The sequence below is a fragment of the Sminthopsis crassicaudata genome, chromosome 4 (genome assembly GCF_048593235.1).
Source record: "Sminthopsis crassicaudata isolate SCR6 chromosome 4, ASM4859323v1, whole genome shotgun sequence".
NCBI classification, from domain to species: domain Eukaryota; kingdom Metazoa; phylum Chordata; class Mammalia; order Dasyuromorphia; family Dasyuridae; genus Sminthopsis; species Sminthopsis crassicaudata.
The window spans coordinates 70,908,678-70,931,161 of NC_133620.1; the positions used below are offsets into that span (position 1 = coordinate 70,908,678).

Consider the following 22,484-nt stretch of genomic DNA (forward strand, 5'->3'; position numbering starts at 1 on the left):
TTATTATTTCTTCTAGGTTTAATTAAATGATTCCTCTATCAGAGACTTTATTAACCTTAGTTCTTTCTGATGGACCTAGAATTAAAATAAGCCTAATTTTAATATTCCCAAGAGGAAGGAAACCCTAGTTATGGATATGAAACTAAGTATTGATTTTTGAGAAGTCTTCAAGATTAAATGTGATCTTTGCAAAAACAGAGCTACATTTCTATGATGATTTAGGCTACAGGTTACATAGTTGAGTGTGCTTCTGTCTTGTCCCCCATCAAGAATATAATTATGATGAAATCAGACATTGTATATTATTTAAATTTATATCTCCTCCAGAATCTGGCATAGTGTTCTGTACTTAGTAGGCATAAATTAAATGTTTATTGAGTGAATGAGTCAAAATGAATAGGGAAGACTCAAAGAAATAATTAGGAACCATACAGTAATATAATTCCTTTTATCTGATAATGTAAGCAAATAATAAATTTTCCTTAAAAGCTGACAAAAAAATCTCAATACAGGACTTTTATGTTCAACTTCTCTTAGGTCCCAAGATACTAGTTTCATATATACAACCTAGAAAGCCATTGCCTCTAAGATTAAATTAAGCAATGATTGATTAGGATTGAAATTTAAGGAAAATACCAACCAATCATATGCATATATTTTTATTTCTTTAAATCTTGATCAAACTTGTCACTGCAAGATTATCAAATAACAACTAATACATATGTTTGGTTTTTGGTCATTTATTTTAATGCAAAAGGCATAATAGACTATAACTGTGCTATATAACTTTTGACTAAACCATCCATGCATAGAAATACTATTCAACTCCCCTTGGGAACTCCCTCCCTTGCCCTAACCCAATATCACTCCCCATCCATGTTGGGACATCTAACAGTCCTATCTTTCAAAACCAAGCACATAAAATAATGGGAAGTGTCACAGTAGAAGTTCCTTCCTAATTAATCACTAACTAGATTTTACTGTGCTTTTGGGACACAATTCTCTGGCAATGCTGCTCTTTTTCCACCTTCTAGCACATTAAGCAACACACATGCTGAGATCAAATGGATATAAAGAGGAGATTTGGATTCATATCCTGAGTCTTAACTTACTAGTCATGTAAACAGAGATAAAAGCCACATCTCCTCTCTAGGCTCCAGTTTTGTCATCTGTACAATAAGAAGCTTTGATTAGAATGCCCATGATTTATATAATTCAGCTCCTAATGTATGGCATCTGATGAAATTTTAACATTGAAATTGGCATCTATCTCTTACTAGGAAAAATTTTGTTTTCATTAGAATACTATGTAGGGGTCAATAGCAATAGGCTCTGAGATTTTTGAGTATTTTTTCAGTGGGTTCCTTTTTATAATTACCCCATCCCCTTCTTCAGATGGAAAATCATACTACAAAGAGGTCCAGTCATTTATCCTTATTTATTTAGGACCTGAGGTCCTAAATTAAGCTCTATTCCTTGTTATGCAACCAGGTAGTCAGGCATACAGTCAGAAACTCTACATAACTGTAAGATAACAAATACTAATGACAAACACTTGTTTCCTATAAGACATTATACTAGTAGACATTAGGGATAAAAAGAGGGGAAAAAATGAAAAATCTTTTTACCTTCAAATAGTTTACCTTCTACTGAAGAGATACAACACGTAAACAGACATGAAACCACAAGATAATCTAAGGAAACAGAGAACAAAAATAACCAGAAGCACCAGGAAAGACTTCACATAATGACACTGAAGTGAGTTAGCTGAGACCCAGAGACATTAAGAAAGCAACAGTTCAGTACATGACATCCCCAAAGTCTAATTGCACTCAGACTTTTGGGATAACCTGTATTGGCCAGGAATTGGGGATAAAAGTGAAGGAAAGTTTGTGTAAAAGCTGGAATTAAGGAATACCTAGTTTATCTATGGCTGGGAGATAAAGTGAACAAAAGGAAATAATATGAGCTGTTTAGAGAAAGAAGTATCAGTAGGCTGATGGAAGATGTGTCCAAGTTTTAGTGATGAAAAGATTATATAGAAATGTATATTTTATCATGGAGCCATTAAATGACAACAATAACAACAACTATAATTAAATTTTATACAACATTTACTATGTTCCAGAAACTGTGCTAAGCACTTTTTACAAATATTTTCTCTCTGATCCTCCCAACACCCCAGAAAGGTGCTAGTATTATTATTATTTTACAGGTGAGGAGACTGAGGCAAACAGCAGTTAAGTCACTTGCCTAGGATCACACAGCTAGTAAGTGTTAGAGGTCAGATTTGGACCCAGATTTTCTGACTCTAGGTCCAATGCTCTATCCACTGTGTCAGTAATAAGGCAAAGCATGGGGAGACTTACCTGAACTTAGGCAAAGTTAAGTTAGTAGAACAAGGAAGAACAATATAAACAATAACTAAGACAGTATAAATGGGATCAAAGACAATCACAAAAATAGAAGAGTACCCAAGAAAATTGATAACTTTTTCTAGGAATTTGCAGAGGAGAGACCTAGAATGCTTGACCTCATGGTTCTTTCTTTACCACATGAAGTCTACTTCTTTTCTAGATGACAATAATTGTAGGTTGTTTGCTGGTTTAATTATTACTATAAAATAAGCACTTGAAATGAGTTTTCTTATGGAGAGGTCTCTCTATCTCAATTTTCCTTTCTAAACTATGATAATGGAGGGAGAATATGGGAAGGGGCAGCTAGACAACTCAGGATTTACTGAATTCAGTCCCTTCGTATTTCACTGCCAACAGAAAAGAGTGACCCTTCTAGTTATACACTTGGATTGTAATGAAAGAGACTGAGAAGTAAGATTTTTCCTTTGAAATAATGGCAAGGAATTGGGGTTTCTCAACATCCTAGAATATGGAATGACTTTGGCTTATATATATTAGCCCATTTCCTCAGAATAAATCTCAATACATGTTCTCTCTCCCCACCACAATCCATGCCAAGTTGCCCCCAAAACTTATCCCTTAGATAAATCCTGAGGCTTCTATTGATTAAGTCTTCAGATCATTCTCAGTTACTAACAAAGTCCTTGTCCTGGACAAGTCACTTAACCTATCTAGGGCAAGTTTTCTCATTTATAAAATGAGGATTTTGTTGTTGTTCATTCATAACTGACTTTTCATGATCCCATTTGGGGTTTTCTTGGCAAAGCTACTGAGTGATTAGCCAATTTCTTCTCCAGATCATTTTACAGATGGGAAAATTAAGCAAACAAAACAGGGTTAAGTAAGACTTTCCCAATACTTATAGAGTAAGGATCTGAGATTGTATTTGAATTTTAAAAGATGAATCTTCCTGACTCCAAGCTCAGTACTCTATCTACAGCACCACTTAGCTGCCCCTATAAAAGACAAAGCTTAGAACAGATTAATTCTAAGGTCCCTTCCTTTAATACTATTTATATAAAGCAGGAACTTTGATTGCCAAACATCATAGCTAGTCCTATTTACTATTTACTTTACTTTTGGGGATTAACACATTTTTAAAGATTTTTTTTTTGAGAACTAGAAAACAAAGTGAATTATTCACTCAGAACTATTAAAAACACACCCAAACAGCACCCCAAAATTTACAAAAGCAATCTAGATGGTTCTGCAGCATCATACTGTATATAATACTTCTAAGTTTCTTGGAGCAATACCAATATAAATTCCCTAGTGTTGACCTACCTTTAAAGAACTTTTGTAAGAGAAGGGAAAGGGGGAGAGTAGGAGATGCCAAACCAAATGAAAACAGGGACCAAAGAACTCCAGAAAACGCGTTCATACTCTACTCATAGAACAGGTGTACTTCAGGTGTGAAAGTGACCAGGGAAAAGAGCTAGCTGTCTCAGTGGTCCCAAAGGAGATTTCAAATGGAATTCCTTGTTCTGTTCTGGTCTGAACGGGGCTGATCTTATGTAAGATTCTGGCAGGCAGAGGGCTCAGGCGGAAGCGGCTTCCAACACCGTATAATCAACTTTGATTGCTGTTTGTTCAGCCGCCTTCATGTGGTGGGGGAGGGAGGAGAGGAGGGAGGAGGAAGAAGGAGGAAGGATTCCGACAAACTGAAGTCTTCTGTTTCTCTCCACAGAATAAACAGCTCATAAAATGATTTCCAAAGCGAATGAACTGCCAAGGGGAGAGGTGGTGGTGGGGTGGGGGTGATTGCTGAGGGTGCGTAGGGAGAGTTGGGTTTCCTACAGTTGGGTCCACGCAGGGGACGCATGAATGTGCTGTGGGGGGTTGGGATGCACTTTGCTGTAAAGACTGTGTAAACCGCTCTAGATTCTAACAGCCAGAGCTGACATTTACTATGTCTTAAGATTTGCAAAGTACTCTAATCGTATGGTTCATTGCGTAAAAGCCACAGACTTATGGTCAAGAGTTCAAATTCTAGCTTAGACACCAACTAGCTGTGTTCCTCTGGGCTAACTTCTCACCCTCAATTTGTTCATCTATAAAATGGGGACAACAATAGCACGTACCTCATCAGATTTCTGTGAGGATCAAATAGGCTTGTGTGCAAGCTCTTGGCAACCTTAAAGTTGCTATTGAATGCTAGCCATTATTATCTCATTCGTTCTGAGTCTCAACCAATGAGGAACAATCCTATGAGAAAGATATCATAGATATTAACTGTAATTTTTTTTTTTAACAGATGAGAGAACTGGGCCAGAGAAATGAAATGACTGGAACCAAGATCACACAACTGGGATAATAATCCCATCTTTAATGAATCCAAATAATGCCTTGTCTCTGGTATAACAAGTAGACTCTATTGCCCTCACTTACCAGTTATGTCCCCACAACTCTTCCATCCACATCTGGAACTCCAGGTTTTGTTTTTCTTTTAATATCCCTGGGGCAGGTGAATCAGTTTGTTGAATCTCACTATTCCAGGGCAAGGCACCCTTGAAATTGTTCCTGTTGGAATGGCAGGGTAGTTAGGTGTCACATGTTGGGCATGGAGTCTGGAAGATTCATCTTCCTCAGTTCAAATCCACCTACAATCACTTACTAGCTGTGTGTCTCTGGGTAAGTCATTTAACCTTGTTTGCCTCAGTTTCCTCATCTGTAAAATTGGAGAAGGAAATGGCAAACCACTCCTGAATTGCCAAGAAAATCTCAAATATGGTTACAAAGATTGGGACATGATTGAACAAGAAACTCTCTATCTCACCCAAGCTAAATGTGCACTTGTTGACCCAATACCACCACTGCTAGATAATGAAAGCTTGAACTTGCTCCATTTTTCCAATATGGCCTGATTTGGTTACCATTTTGGTGCCCGACTTAATGAAAACAGCCGATTGTCTTTAGTTCTATGCAGCTTAAAATCTCCAAATCAAATGATCCAGGGGTTAGCCTCCCAGATAATGTGCACACCGTCATAATCAGCTTTTCTTTCATATTTTAATTCTACTGGTGAAGGAGCAGATCTGCAGCTTTTTTCAAAGGCCAATATTTTAATAAATGTTTATTTAATGAAGGAAGAGATACAGATTAGAATGCCAACAAGTCATAAACGTGATAGATAGGTAAGACTGTGATGTGCTTTAATGACACATTGTTATCTTTGTGAGGGGTTTTCTTTTTCACAGATTCTCTTTGTACTTAGTATTTTTATTTTTAAATCATTTCTTAAATATCTGGAATAGAAGGAAATCTAAGAAATCTTCATAGAAGTAACACAAGGCTTATGAAAACCACAGAGCCGCAGCATTTCAGAGCTGGAAGTGATGGTCAGAGTCATCTAGTCTAATCTCTTGGATGATCTTAGAGTTGAGGAAACTAAGAAAAGATTCAAGGTCCTGGCCCAGAATCGCTAATGTAATGTTAATAATAATAATAATAATAATAATAATAATAATAATAATAATAATAATAATGCCATATCATCTTTGGTGTAGAAAACTGAAGAAAGCAGTATTCCATACCATTTTATGATTGGGCACAGAAGTCAAATGTGACTAAATTCTGCATGCCTGAAATTATATTACTAAACTTAAGATAAAAAAAAAAGGCAAAGATTCTATGCTTCAAATATGCTTATAATAGTTTCTGCCCCCCCCCCCATGGCAAGTAACTGGAAGCTCAAGGGTTGCCTGTCAATTGGGAAATGCCTACCTAGGCAAATTATGGTCTCCAACATGTAATGGAATACTGTTGTGCTGTAAGAAATGATGAAAGAGATGGTTTCAGAAAAGTCTTGGAAGATATATATGAGCTGATGCAAAGTGAAGTGAACAGGACCAGGAGAACAATTCATATTAAAATATCAATATAATAGGGGCAGCTAGACAGCACAGTGGATAGAGACTTGGCCCTGAAGTCAGTAGGACCTGAGTTCAAATCCAGCCTCAGACACTTAATACTTTCTATCTGTGTGACCCTGGACAAGTTATTTAATCCCAATTGCCTCAGCGAAAATAAATAAATAAAATAAAATATCAATATGAAAATATCAAAATAATTAAAATGAATAATTATATTATGTATATGATGTATATTATGTATATTATGCTTGTTTTTCCAGCTTGCTCACCAAAAAATGATCTATTATATGTTTAAAGTGCATATTAGTTTAACACACATGTTTAAAAATTAAATTATAGCTTAAATATGTATTTGTTCCATTATACATTAGTTGAAATACATACATATGTATGTATATATACATATATACACATATATAAGATATTTGTATATAATAAGATATTTGTAAAATACTATATAAATGCTAGTTTTCATATATATGTAGCTTTCATGAGTATACATGAAAGCTAGCATCTATTCCATGTTTTACAAATATCTTTTTTTCATCCTCATAACTCTGGGAAGTAAGTGCTATTTTTTAGCCCCCTTTTACAAATGAGGAAATTGAGTCAGAGATAAAGTGACTTGTCCAATGTCATACAGCTAGTAGTATCTGAGGCAGGGCCTAAACTAAGGCCCTCTTGACTCCAGCAGCAAGGCTCTATCAACTAAACCAATTAATTGTTTATCTAGGAAACAAAAACATTTGTGCAGGACATAAGATCTTAGGCAGTTGATTCAGAATGCATGGAAAGTCATGCATTGATGGAAAGAAGCATAAGACATCCCCAACTCTTATTTCCATTGCTGATTGATAGGAACCCTTCTCCCAGGTCCCCGCTCAAAATGAATTAGCCACAAAACTGTTCTCTCATTAAAATCCGTTTGCCTTTGCCAACTTTCCAATAAATGTGTGCCAGCAGGGAGGGTTCAGTAGACAAACACAAGCAGGTGTGAGATTGGAGTAATAAAAATTACTCATATGTATATAATGCTTTCCTCACAACAATCCACTGAAGCAGGGAATGAAAACAATATATCCCTGATTTTACAAATAAGGAAACTGAGGTTTAGATAGGTAAAGTGACTTTGATCCCTTCTGTGATCTTTAGAAATCATTTCTCCTCACATCCCCTTTACTAAACTCTATTTGAAAACTGAAACTGAGGCCCAGGGAGGTGAAAACAAGTTGCCTCAGATCCTCCCAAAAGGCAAAACCAGAAGTCAGCTCTTCTAGCCCCAGGAGTGATGCTTTTCCCCTAGATTACACAGAGATGACATCATCTGGGTGCTGAGAAAATAGGTACTTTGTCCAGAATGCCTTCTGGTTCCTAGTGCTCAGTGAAACAGGTCTGGACACAGATCAGGGCAATCAGTTCACTTTCCTCTAACTGAGTGACTGGCTTGCCTTTGAGCAAGCTCTTGTGTGCTAGCATGAACAATATCAGTGTCTTAATAATAATAGCTAACTTTTATATATGATTCAAGCCCTGGGCTAAGCACTTTACAATTATCTATTGATTCACCACAGAGAACCCATCTGTCTAGAGATCTCTCATCAAGTAGGTATTTATTAAGGTCCTACTAAATTCCTAACATATTAGATTATTTGTTCAGTTGTAGTTCACTGTTTGTGACCCCATTTAAGGTTTTCTTGGAACAGAGACTGGAGTGGTTTGCCATTTCCTTCTCTAGCTCATCTTACAGATGAGGAAACTGAGGCAAAGAGGCCAAAGTGATTTGATCAATGTCACACAGCAAGTTTCTGAGGCCAGATTTGAACTCAGAAAGATGATGACTACAAGCCTAGGGTTCCATCCACTAGGGATACAAAAGAAATAGTAAACAGTTAAATTAGGGAAACAAAACTAACATACATGAAATGACTTAAAAACAACAAAAGGAAGTAGAAAATCAAGTCAAAATTGTGTTAATGAGATCTCAGGTTTATGTAGTACTTGAAAGCTTACAAAGTGATTCCACAAAGTGCTATGAGATAAGTAATGTAAATATCTTCTGTACTGTCCGGATGAAGAACATTAGATTAGAGGAATTAACATTTGCATGACTAGTATCAGAAGTAGGACCTGAATCCAAGTCTCTTGCTTCCAAATCCACCATGCTTCCCACTAAAACTACTCTGCTTTTCAATCATAAATCCTAGGACTATTATTTATATGTATATATATACATATATATATATATATAACTATTAAAATATCATCATTATCATATTATTTATATTTTATTTTATATTGTATAATTATGTAATTAATTTATCATATATTAGATATTAGCTGACTCAGTGAATAGAGCTTTAGGGTCAGAAAAACCTAAGTTTACATTTGGCCTCAGATAACTTTCTAGCTGTTTGACCCTGGGCCAGTCACTTCTCTGTCCACATTAATCCACTGGAGAGAGAAATGGTGACCCACTCCAGTGTCTTTGTTAAGAAAAACTCCATGCTGAGTGAAACGAGCAGAACCAGAAGATCATTATACACTTCAACAATGATACTATACGATGATGTATGCTGATGGAAGTGGATTTCTTCAACATAGAGAAGAACTAATCCAATTCCAATTGATTAATGATGGACAGAACCAGCTACATCCAGAAAAGGAACACTGGGAAATGAATGTAAACTGTTATTTTTACCTTCTGAATCCAATTCTTCCTGTGCAACAAAAAATTCGGTTCTACACACATATATTGTATCTAAATTATACTGTAATATATTTAACATGTATAAGACTGCTTGCCATCTGGGGGAGGCGGTTGGGGGAGGAAGGGAAAAAATCTGAATAGAAGTAAGTGCAAGGGATAATGTTGTAAAAAATTACCCATGCATATGTAATGTCAAAAAATGTTATAATTATAAAATAAAATAAAAAATTAAAAAAAAAAAAAAAACTCCAAAGGATCCCAGAGAATTAGACATGATTGAACAACAAAATATAATAAAAGTTATATTAATCTATGTTACATATTATAATGTTATGCTATATTACATTATATTATATTGTTATATTATATCACAGTACATTATATGAATGTTATTTTATATTATATTATAATGTTACATTATCTCATATTAATGTTGTATTACATTATATTTTGTATTATATTATAATGTTACATATAATATATTATTATGTTATATTATATATTAATGTTATGTTACATTGTATTATAACGACTACTATTCCTACTACTACTAGGTAGAGGTTTAAGAAAGGACATTCATTTTCTCCAGGATAAGAATGTGACAACCCTTATTTGAAAATGACTAGAATATCCCCCTAAGACTTTTCTTCAATGGAGTAATCATAACCATTCTTTCGTATGGCACAGTGTCTAATCCCCTCATCATCATTACCATGATCCCTAGGTTCAGTTTGTCAATATCCTTTCTAAAATGAAATATGATGTCATCACATAGTAAATGCTTTAGAAATGCTTGTTGATTGACTGGTCGAGGTTAGCTCAGTGAACACTCCAGGTCTGGTCTGACCAAAGCATCTCTTTGCTTACTTATGTCATTTTTACTCCAAAGCAATTACTTCTTGTTTAATCCTGGCTTGATTCTTCTAAGAGCTACCTTCTTGGGATCCCTCCTGTGGCCTGCTTTTGACTAAAGATCCCTTAGATAAATCCATCCAAAGGAAGATGCCTTAGACTAATATGCACTGGCCACTAGCCTGAACTGAACTTTCATTATAATAAATTCTTGAAATCAGTCAGAATGCTATCATCACCACTTTGCATATGATCCTAAAGTTGAATTAATAGGACTCAAACCAAGAGTTTGAAGCCAACAATTACTTTAATAAAAAATGTCTCGTGTTGTATTGAAATTCAAGAGTGTTTATAAACTGCCTCTCCCTCTTTCTCTCCTTTCCAAGTTGACTTTGAATGAACCGTTTCCAATAATCCATCATATGGTCACAGTACAAACATACATATCCTTGTTTTCCACCAGCAACTTAAGTTACGCATCAGCAAATGTGGACATACCAGTTGACACAATGAGATGACTCAGTGTATAGAGTGTTAGATATGGTCAGGAAAACCTCGATTCAAACCCTATCTCAGGCTCTTCCTAGATGTGTGACTCTGACCAAATCATTTAGTCTCAGTCTCCTCATTTGTAAAATGGGGATAATAATAGCACCTACTTCCCAATGTTGCTGTGAGGCAACATGAGATAATATTTATAATACATTTTGCAAACCTTCAGTATTATATAAATGTAAGTTTTTTATGCATGGTTTTCAAACTTAGAACAGGAATGCAGTCATGCACAAAACATTTCAAATAACAATCTGTTTTCCAGTTCTATCTAAGTAATAGCTTTTATGGAATAGTATCAGAGACATGAATAACTATAGTCACTACATTTCTTCTTCTGGTCTGAACAGGAGTTAACAGAAAAGTTAATAGTAGGATTCTGGGTTTTCTTCTTTTTCTTTAAGATCCTTCTCAAGATACATTCTTAGCAAGTAGCTGACCCCAAACAACCTTGGGCAGAACCATGAGGGAAAGAAGGGAGGGTGTGTGAGTCTATTTTCCTAGTTCAAAACAAAAGTTAGAGAAAACATGCTCCTCCCTATTCCACACTCCCACAAATGAAAGGAGAGGAAAAACAATCCAAAGATAAATAAAATTCTTTTAAACAGTATATAAACAGCTTCTTAGTCCATGCTGTGAGATTGCTTTATCCTAAAGTCCTCTGGTACTTCAATAAGCAAATATCCTTGGTTGGCATCCATCCCAAGAATGTCTTTACTAGGGGTGATTAACCTGGGTTCTGTGAATAACAGGAGTCTGAGAATTTGGATGGTGAAAAAAATACATCATTATTTAAATATAAGTGGTTTCCTTTGTACTCATATGTGTTTTATTTTATGTAGTTAAAATCACTGTTCTAAGAAGGGTCCATAGGCCTTATTAAAGGGGTTCATGTTAAAAGAAAGTTAAGAATCTCTGTCTTATGCTAAGGATTGTTCTGTGATAAGAGGGTTATGATGAAATAGCACTATATTTGAAGACCATTTATGCTTTTTAATCCAATTACTGAATTTATTTTATTTCTTTCTTCCCAAGAACTACATAGCACCATAAGGATTTAGAGCTAGAAAGAACCTTGTTCTAGAGCAGTTAAGTGGCACAATGGATAGATCTCTGGCTCTGGAGTCGGAGAGGATGGGAGTTCAGACAGTCAATACTTACTAATTGTGTGACCCTGGGGAAGTTATTTAAACCCAATTGCTTTACTTCCTGCTTCCCTCCCCCCCAAAAAAGAACTTTGGTCTAAGTCTTTCATTTTAGAATTGGGGAAACTGAAGCTCAGAAAAGAACAATGGCAGATGCAAGGCCATACATCTAGTAGGAAATGTCATCAGGATTCTATCCTGTCTTTGAATATAAATTGATAAACTAGCTAGCATCCAGAAGAGAGTGAGCAGGATGATAAAGGGTCTTTAGATCATTCTATATACATGAAAATTGGTGGAAGAAATTGAGGTTAGCCTGAAGTAGAGGAGATTTGGGAAAAACATGATAGTTCTCTTCAAGTTTCTGAATAGTCAGTCAAATCAACAAGCATTTGTTAAAGCTTTTTTTTTTTTTTTTTTTTTTTTTTTTTTTTGGCTATCCATCTGTGACAGTGCCAAGTCCTAAAGATACAAAGAAAAACAATGGGGTCCCTGCATTCTAAAAGCTCACATTTCATTAGAGAAAACAATATGGAAAAAAGTTGGTTCATACAAGATAAGTCCAGCAAGTGAGCAATAGTTGCAAAGAGGAAGATTTAGTCTTGGTGTCAACAAAGGCATCCTATCAAATAGAATATTCTAAAAATTGAATAGGTTGTCTTTAGCAGATGGGTCTCTTAGCAATGTCTCTATAATAATTTGTCAAGAGTAAGGAATAGGGGTTTCTTGTTAGGTACAGATTAGATCGAGATGGTCTTTAAGGTTCTTTCCCACATGGAAATTCTATGGTTCCATGATCCCATGAAATAATCCAACAGATTTTTTTTATCTCATATGTAAGCATCCAACAGCAAATATCATAATTAAGAAATCTAAGTGGAGAAAATTGAAGCAGGAAAAAAAAAAAAAAAAGAAAAGAATGAAAACAGAGAAGGAACTCTCCTTAAAAAGAAAGGGCATTTAGAAAATAGAAATAGAAATGAAGGCACTTTGGAGCTAGTCTCTCAGGCAAAAGTGGATTTGGCTTTTTCTGGGATTAGATTAAGGCTTTCCTCTCATGATGTGACCAGATCAAACCAGTTCCTTTCTATTTCCCATAGAGTGACACTCAGCAATGTGTTCTTTTTCAAGGGGGCCCTGTTCTACAAAAAGCACAAGCAAAACAAAGGCAGTCTGGGCCAAGTCTGAACACTAAGTTCCAGAGTTAGGTGATAGTGATTAAACAGTGCTGTATATTGGGGAAAAGTATACTCAACAACAAATCAGGAGACTTTGGACAAATCACTTCACATCTGAGCCTCAGATACTCTTCCGTATAATGAAAGGTTGATTGGATGGTCTTTAAAGTCCATTCTGTCATTATAGGAGGCTGAGTAATAGTAAAAAGCTCCCTAGATTTCACAGCTCTTGTAGGGAGTACGACAATATCTCTAAAGACTAATAACGTGACTGAAAAAAAAACAGTCCAGCTTACCATTGTCACATGTGTCTGGACTATTTCTAGTGGATGGTATTTAAGTTCAGGTTCCATAAGGTCATAAATTGAGTGGGATTCTTAAAGTTGATTGAACCTCCCTTGCCTCCAGAACCCCCTTTACTGGGGAAAAAAGTGGGAAATCATGCAGATAGATTTCCTTAAAAAAGAATCAAGCTATTTCTGGTAATGTTAGGAAATTGGTACAGGGAACTGATGAATTTAGAGCTTTATAGAAGACAGTGTTTTTTGAGTATAGTGACTACCCATCTAAAACTTTCCATAGCTCCTACAAGAGATTGATCAATATTTCTTTTCAAAATTTATTTATTTTTCTTTTCTTTTATTAATTTAATATTTCCCAGTTACATTCAAAAAAAATTTTTTTTACATTTGTTTTTAAAATTTTTGAGTTCTAGGTTCTCTCCCTTGAAGTCCCCACCCATAATTAAGAAACCACATGTGAAGTTATACAAAACATTTCCATAAAAGTCAAATTGTGAAAAAAAAAAACAAAACATAGATCTCTCATTCTAATGAAAATAAAAACCCTAAAAAAAATTAAGTTTTAAAGAGAGAAAGAGAGAATGCTTCAATCTGTATTCAAATACAATCAGTTCCTTCTCTGGATATAGATAGGATTTTTCATCATAAATCTTTCTGAGTAGTCATGGAGATTATATTATTGAGAATTGCAAAGTCATTCACAGCTGATCATCCCAGAACATTACTATTACTTTGTATACAGATCATTTCACTTTGCTTGAGTTCACAAATAACTTTGCAGGAGTTGTTTTTTTGTTTTTGTTTTTGTTTTTTTTCTGAAAGCATCCTGCTCATCATTTCCCGCAGAACAATAATATCTCATTTCAAACACATACCATGATTTATCGAACCATTTCCCAGTTGATAGCCATTCCCTTAATGTCCATTTTTTTTTTCTTGAGAAGAGAGTTGCTCTGAATATCTTTTGTATATATAGGTCATTCCCCCCCCCCTTTTTTTTTTAAATCTCTTTTGTTATTTATACCTAGTGTTGAAGTTTGGGGCATAAATCATATCTTTTGATCATTTATCAATTGGGGCATGGCTCTTATTTTTTTTATTTTTATTTTTTTAATAAATTTGACTCAATTTCCTTTACTTGAGAAATCAGGCCTTATCAGAGAAACGCTTCAAAATTCTTCAAAATTCAAAATAGCAATTGCTATTACTAACTTTATCTCTCTCCCTCCCCCATTTATTCTCTCTCTCCTTTCATCCTGTCCCTCCTCAAAAGTGTTTTGGTACTGTTGGTCAATATTTATCATGAAGTTGCCTGTCTTGTCAGTAAGGAAATCCTGAGGCTAAAGATCAAAGAATGGCTTCAACTAGATTGTGAAATCCAAGAGGTTTAAAACAGCCTGAGAATGTTTCAGGAGCTGTTCACATTCTGGTCATTGAGGGTGACCACCATGGCCTAAAGGGTCATATCCTTAGTGGTAACATGACTCAGTTTCCACTGCAGGATTCGTATTTTGGGGACCTGAATTTCAGAACCAACTACTAGATAGGTCAGGGACTTTCCTGAAATTCAAAAAGACTGTCCTCTCCCTTCCAGCTCAAATTCAGGAAGGACTGAATTCGAACAAAGTTCATCATGCTACAAAAATCCCCCTTTTGAAGGAATAAAATATCCCCATCTCCTTTTTTACTGACTTGTTCCCTATACCCAAAATGCTCTTCCCATTCTTTTCTATCTCCTGCCTTTCATACTCTATTGGAAGGCTTTACCAATCTCCTTTAATTCTACTGCTTTCCCCTTATTGATTCTTTCCTATTATCACATCGGTAATGTGTTTGCACTAGTTGTATGTTGTTTCTCCCATTAGAGAATTGTGTCCCTTGAGAGCAGGGACTACATTTGGCCTTTGAAACATCTTGAGTATTTAGCACAATGCCTGACACACAGTAGTTTATAAACGTTTATTGACTAACAATGAATAGTATTATCTTTTTAGAAAGGGGGAAATTGATCTGATTCAAATCCACCCCATCAATAGCTGAAACACATATAACTATTGCAACTCTACTCCTCCTTTTCCCCAACATGTTTTGGAGTTTGCCCTTTATCAGTGTGCTTATTTGACTTCTCCCTCTTTCACCTGTTTCCTTTTGGGAAGGGTGAAGGGGTGCCATTCAGGCATAAGCTGACAGGGTGGGTGAGTAGTGGGAATTTTAGATGCCAACCATCCAATAGAGAAGCCTCCATCCTTTTCCCATGAGGGTAGGGGTTATTCTATTTCCATGTTTGCATCTCTAGCCAGTTGTAAAAGGTCCAGAACATAGTAGAATCTTCTTAAATGCTTGTTAACTGGTTGCCAGAGCTCATCATCTCAAAGCTCATCCTCTCTACCTAATACCATTAGCCCTGGTTTGGGCTAGATAAGATTTTGTAGAAGATAAGATTAATGAAATAAGGGTGTACTTTATTTTTTTTCAAGTGCCTGTATTAAAATAACTAGTTATACTTTAAATAATTAGCACAGGAATAGCATAGTAGCAACTTCCTGCACATCTGGCACCCAAAGTCTTGGGATAACACAAATTTGTCTTTCTCCACGTCCTTCAACTTCAAAACATAACAACAAAAATAAACACACAAAAACAACAGCAGGTTCTTCTGCTTTCAGTTCCAGTTTTTTAGACTGACAGCTACCTGTTCTGAGGTCCCTTTCCATGGCAAACATAACCCACAAATGTGGTTTCTTAATGACCATTCATAATGCCATTCCTGTTACGATAACACCAATTCATCTTGTTGATTGCATCGTCAAAGGACCATTCTGTACTTGGTAAGCCTGGGAGGTTCTGGAGGCTTCTTCACACTTGGGACTATGGGTGGGAAAATAACAACTATTTTGTTTGGGGCTGATTTGGAGGAAGGGGAAGGAGAGTTAGTACAGAGAATTGGAGGTCATTTTGAAATGTACCTAGTTGAACTTATTGCTTCCCCCATCCTTTAAGCTTCTTTTGGTTTGATTGGATTTCCACATGAATGAATGAAGAGAAGGAAGTGTTTCTGAGTTATACAGGACTTTCATTCCTTCCTTTCTTTAAAAATTGGATGAGAAACTTCAATCCTTTCAATTTTTCTCACTCACTCACTGATGGAGCAGATTGCTACTAATGGGCTTGGGCACTGCCAACTTAAAAATTTAAAATGGATCATCTGTGTTCTAATGAAGTGCCCTAAATGGAAGAGTTGGGAACAAATATCCATTCACAATATCCTGTTCTAGGCCAATTACTCTCTACCCTTTAGATAATCCTTATCTACTCTAAAGGCACTGGGATTTGGGCCAGTATCAGGTGATCTACTGAACTGTATAAACACTCTTAACTCCCATAAGTCCCTATTCCACCACTATCACCTTCAAAGAATGTCAGGTCAGAAGTGCAAAGTGAAATGTTAAATTGATTTCTTTTACTCAATTACCACATGGTATAAGTAGGTAACTGGGTAGGAGAGAAGTAAAAGTGATTATCATGGGTCTACAGAATTGGCCCAAGAGCTCTGTTGTGCCCCTTGCTAACTCCTGCCAAGGTAGAAGTAGATGGAATCAGAGAGGGTAAGAGGATTTGCTTGAGGAGAATAAGTGTCATTAGCTGAGGTGAAGTGGGATTAAGTCAGGGATTAGGCACAGAAGAATTAAAGCTGATACTTAGATGCTTTTCTTCTAAACGGTGAGGCAAGGCAGTTAGTCACTCTAGTAGACTTAAAGAAAGAGGCAATCAATATTCAAAGAAGAGGAGGCTAAAAAATTAGGAGGCATAGAGGATTGTGTCAGACAATGTCCAGGCAGGAAATAATGCCAGTCTTGGTGAGAGTTTTTTTAAGAACTGTTATGAAAAAGAAGGTACAAATGTAAGAAATTACATAGAAGAAAACTTAAGACTTGTTAAAAATTCTGAGGTAGCTGTTGGCTAAAAAGATAGAATTCTAGACTTAGATTCAAAAAAGACATGAATTCAAATCTTCTCTCAGTTTTCTCATCTGTAAAATAAATTGGAGAAGGAAATGGCAGACCACTCCAGTCAGAAATGACTGAACAAGCAGGTCTGTCTGCTTCAAGTCCTTACTACTTCAATCCATCATCCTAAGTAATTTTCCCAAAGCTCAGATGACCATGTCATCATCCCTACTCAGTAAACTCCAGTGGCTCCAAATCACCTTTAAGATCAATTGTGAAATCTTCTGTTTGACCTTCAAGGTCCCTCAAAACCTACTCGCTCCCCTTTTCAGTCTTTGCTCTTTCATGAAGAAGATATCCCATCTCTCAGCTCAAGGCATTTTCTCTGGATGTCTCTCATGCCTGGAATGCTCTCCCTCCTCTTCCCTATCTCCTGCTTAAATCCCTCTTTTTATAGGAAGTCTTTCTCAAGTCTTCTTAATTCATTATTTCCTATTTTTCCTTCCTATAGTTATTTGTATGTTGTCTCCTGCATGAGTTTGTGAGCTCTTTGAGGATAGAGACTGTCTTTTGCATCTTTTTGTATCCCCAATGGTTAACATGGTGCCTGGAAGATTTTTTAAGTGCTTAATAAATGCTTATTGACAGACTGACTGACAAAAAGAAAAAGCCCCCTCCTCTAAGAAGCTTGCATCCAATTGAGAGACTGGGATATAACACACAGAGATCTTTAATGTTTGAATTATAGTTTGAATATTTAGGTCTCTAAATAAATACAAGGTAATTTTAAAAGGAATAGGGCAATGACAATTAAAAGGAGGATTGGGGCCAGCATGAGAGCCAAAGCTTAAATAACTAGATATTTATAAATATTAAAATATAATTCCTAGATAATCTTTACATATTATTCATACAACTGAATAAATCAGTTTTGTTTTGTTTTATTTTGACTGAGGCAATTGGGGTTAAGTGATTTGCCCAGGATCACACAACTAGGAACTCTTAAGTGTCTGAGATGAGATTTGAATTCAGGTCCTCCTGACTTCAGGGCTGGTGCTCTATCTACTGAGCCATCTAGCTGCCCCTGAACAAATCACCTTTGTTTTAAGGTAATCACAATGATTTTGAAAATAGTTTGGGATCATTAGATAAGATGTTTTATAGTTTGTTTTTCCTTTCCATTCATACTGTCACTATCCTAGTACAAGTGCTTATAAAGTTCTCCTTGTAGCAGCAATATACCTCCTGATTATCTTTTTGTAACTCTTGCATACCCCTCCTCTAGTTCCACCTACAAATGAATCTTCCTAAAACATTGATTTCAAGTTATCACTGCATTATTCAAAGGCTGTTTATAACATTCTATTTCCTACCACATTGAGTCTCAATTCTGTTTAGCTTCAAATCTAGTTCTACATGATAGCTGTGTGACTCTAGGCAAGTCATAACATTTATCTGCCTCAATCTCCTTATCTGTAAAATAGGGATAATGACACATACCTCCCAGATATTGTGAGAATAAAATGAGATTTGTAAAACACTTCAGAACCTTAAAGTACCACATAAATGATAGCTATAATTATTATTATCTTACCTATTTCGATTTTATTTCCTATTAGTCCCAAAGGCAAGTATATCCTCTGTTCTCTTTAATTCTGCTTCCTCACAATTTGATAACCATTCAGAGAAATAAATAGGGCAGAGAAACTGTGCTTTACTCTAGGGTGCTGAAATTTAGCTGTTGCTAATGATGGTAATTGAACTTTTAAGAATATGAAACAATAAACACATACTTATCAAAAATAATTAGTTGAAATAGGAAACTATGTGATGGTGAGCTTCCCTCTTTTTGTATCCTTCCACAAACTGAGTTTCCTCTTGGCCTATAGCCCTCCTCATCTTCTGTCCCACCCCATCCTCAGCATATTGTGTCTTAGGGACTCCCGTGATGGCTCAGGGTCTTTATCATTCCCAATTTAAAATTTCTTTTAAAAATGATTTGAATGTTCTTTCCATGAAGTTTTTCCCCAGATACCAAAATTATTAGCTACAGCTGTGCAAACATTCCTTGCTTCTTCCAACTCTGTGTACATTTCTCCATTTTTCTATTTGAAAACTGGGGTTTTTAATATATGATGGCATCCCTGCAAATCTCCTAGGTTTCTTCATGTTATATTTGGGATTTCTTTTCCCCTGACATCAGGGGAATTTTTTCTCAAAATTATTAGAGAGCTTAATTCTCTCTCTCCCCCCTTTCTGAAAGTGTTTTATCAAAAAGCCTGTTCTGTATATGAACAGAATCAAATCAACAGGGCAGTTTGGTTATGCAGTAGATAGGGCACTAGGCTTGATGTCAGGATGACCTGAGTTCAAATCCTGTTGTGTGTCAATTCCCTCATCTATGAAATGGGGGTAGAGTAATAATAGGACTCACCTCCCAGGGTTGCTATAAGGATCAAATGAGATAATATTTGTAAAATGCTTCACACAATAATATGTACTTAACTTAGTAGCTATTGAATAAATAAACTCCTATCTTCTTCCTCTTCCATAAGTAAAGCACTTTTCAAACCTTAAAAGCATTATATAAATTGCAGCTATCATTATATCATGAAAAATGGGTGTTGAATACATCTATGTAACAAACTAATGTAAGTCATGGGTGCTGCCTTCCAAGTAATTACAATCTAGATGAATAATAAGATAAGAACACATAAGATGAGAAACTATAGTGAAGAATATAAGGGGATGGATAAATATAAAAGTGTGTAATGTCAGACACAAGTGCTAGAGGTGGAAGAAGAGCTGTGAGACTTGGATCCAGCTTCATTGGGTTTAAGAACTACTGGTAAGTCTTCAAAGATGTATAGAATTTGCACAGGTGAGGTTCAGAAATAAACAAGAACTCATTATGGAAGAGGAGGACAGCATATTTGTGTCATAATCATGGCTAAATGTCTAGATGGGAAGTTAAAGGCCCTGTAAGTCTAGCCCTCTCATTTCACAGATGAGGGAACTGAGTCCCAGAGATGAAATAATTTGCTAAAAGTCACAAAACTAGCAAGCCAAGAGTCACATTTCATGGTTCCAAATCAATACTTTCTCTACTACATCTGGAAAAGTCACTTTACTCTCTGCAGATCTCTATTACTTCCTCTTTAAAATGGAAGAACTGCCAAAGAGGAGAAATGAAATTGAACCTTCTTTGAAGAAGTGGATGACTCCAGGTGGGGGATATTACTTGTAATATTAGTCTTAGGTCATTGATTTTGTTGAGTTCCCTTTCTCTCTATTTTGTTAATTTTTCATTATAAGAGATATAACCCTCTCTGAGTGAGGAAGCAAAGATATGTTGGGAAGTGAAGGAATATAAAGAAAAGATACCAAACAAAAATTTTAAAATAAAATGAATTGGTCACTGCTCAACTCTAGACCTTGAAGATTCTTCAGATCTAAAATCTTGGGATCCTATGGCTACTTGATCTCTAAGGTCTTTCCCAATTCTAAATCCTATAATGCTATGGAGTTTGTTACTGGGATTAAAATAATCAACAATAAAAAGCATCTGGATGCTGAGGATAGGTGAGGAATTCTAAAGTGAGTCAAAAAATCATAGATTTCCTGAGAGCATAAATCATACCATATATTTCTACTATATTCTCTATACCATCTCGCACAGTGTTGAGCATAGGGCAGGTTCTCAATAAACTGATTGCTGTATTCAGGCTACTGAGACTCCATTCACCCCAGATGGAATTTAGAAGCCATGGAGAACCCTGAGGACAACACAGGATTTAGTATTTATTTTTTAAAATAAAATACTTAGCATTCTCAAAATAGTTTTGGTCCACAAGGAATCACTACAGTATCTCTTTTTGTCAATATTATGATGATCCTTGCACTAGCTTAATGGAGATTTTTGGAGCATCTGGGAAAGTAACTTTTAATCAGTCTCCATTAAAATGCTGAAGTCTTGACACTGGGTCTCAAATTGAGGCTTAGCTTCTCCTTTCACTGCTTTTCCCACATAGGCAATGACTTCTCCCTGGGAAAAGGTTAGACTTCAGGCCCTGCCTTAAAAAAATGTTCTATTGATGCTGAGTGAAATGAGCAGGACCAGGAGATCATTATACTTCAACAATAATACTATATGATGATCAATTCTGATGGACGTGGCTCTCTTCAACAATGAGATGAACCAAATAAGTTCCAATAAAGCAGTAATGAACAGAACCAGCTACACCCAGTGAAAGAACTCTGGGAGATGACTATGAACCACTACATAGAATTCCCAATCCCTCTATTTTTGTCCATCTGCATTTTTTATTTCCTTCACATGCTAATTGTACACTATTTCAAAATCCAATTCTTTTTGTACAGCAAAATAACTGTATGGACATGTAAAAAAAGGGGGAAAATATCAAATTAATAAAATTTGAAACCAACTGAGTGAAATCATAAGAAACAGAAGAAATAAAACAAATTATAACAATCTACTTCATATCCATTATGTTCTCAGAAAAACTTAAAATTTGAAAGAAATAGAGAATTGGCTAAATGTCAAACAGAGACCTTAATCCAATTTCAGAAAGGAAAGTACAACTATAAAGGAAAAACTCAAAGAAGGGAAAACAAAAACAAAAACATCCTTGGTTCAGTTAGATTTGTAGGATAATAATATAAAATTTTTAAAGAAAAACAAATAACTACACTACACAAATGATTCTCAAAAACTGAGAAAATACTCTGCTACATTCTTTTGATGAGACAAATATGGGTCAAACAACTAACTAAACCAGGATGGGATAAAGCAAAGAAAGAACTTTCAACTGATATCAATGATGTACATTGATCCAAAAAATTTTAATACAATCTTGGCAAAAAAGCTATAGCAATATATCGCAAATCATTTATTATAATCAATTTGCACATTAAGCAGGGATGCAAGGATCATTCAACCACAGAAAAATAATTCACATAATTATAATGAAAAGAGAAATATGCAGTGCCACATGATTATGTTAATAAATACAGAAAAATACATGTTAAAGAATATGTTAATTCAGACTAGATAAGAATAAAAAAATAACTACCATCAATAATACAGTGTTTGATAAACCCAAAAATTTACATCACTTCGGTAAGAATTCCTATCTAACAAAAATTTGAAGGAAAACAGGAAAGTAGTCTGGAAGCAATTAATTACATATATATTGGTATCTTGTGCAATATTCCTCAACAATCTCAAAAGTGCTTAGGTATCCTGAACATTAAAGGTCACACAAAAAATAAGAAGAGAAAGATCAGGTTCTTTCTTTTCCCTCCTCCAATAGTATTTCCCCCCAATTACATATTAAAATAGTTTTCAAAATTCACTTCTATAAGATTTGAATTTCAGTTTTTTCTTCCTCTCTCCTCCCCCATCCTCTTATCTCCCCTTCCCAAGATTGCAAACAATCTGATATATATTATACATGTACAATCATATTAAACATACTTCCACATTTGTCAT

General features: G+C 35.5%; 2 long non-coding RNA genes across 2 annotated transcripts in view; one reads left to right on the forward strand and one right to left on the reverse strand.

Moving 5' to 3' along the window:
- The window catches only part of LOC141565463 (uncharacterized), a 200,258-nt gene that overhangs the window by 29,045 nt on the left and 148,729 nt on the right, over positions 1-22,484 (reverse strand). The gene's annotated exons all lie outside the window — the stretch shown is intronic.
- Positions 15,717-22,484, forward strand: part of LOC141565464 (uncharacterized) — a 144,699-nt gene continuing 137,931 nt past the window's right edge. The window contains exon 1 of the long non-coding RNA XR_012489032.1: positions 15,717-15,853. This is a non-coding gene — a long non-coding RNA (uncharacterized LOC141565464). The remainder of the gene's footprint in view (positions 15,854-22,484) is intronic.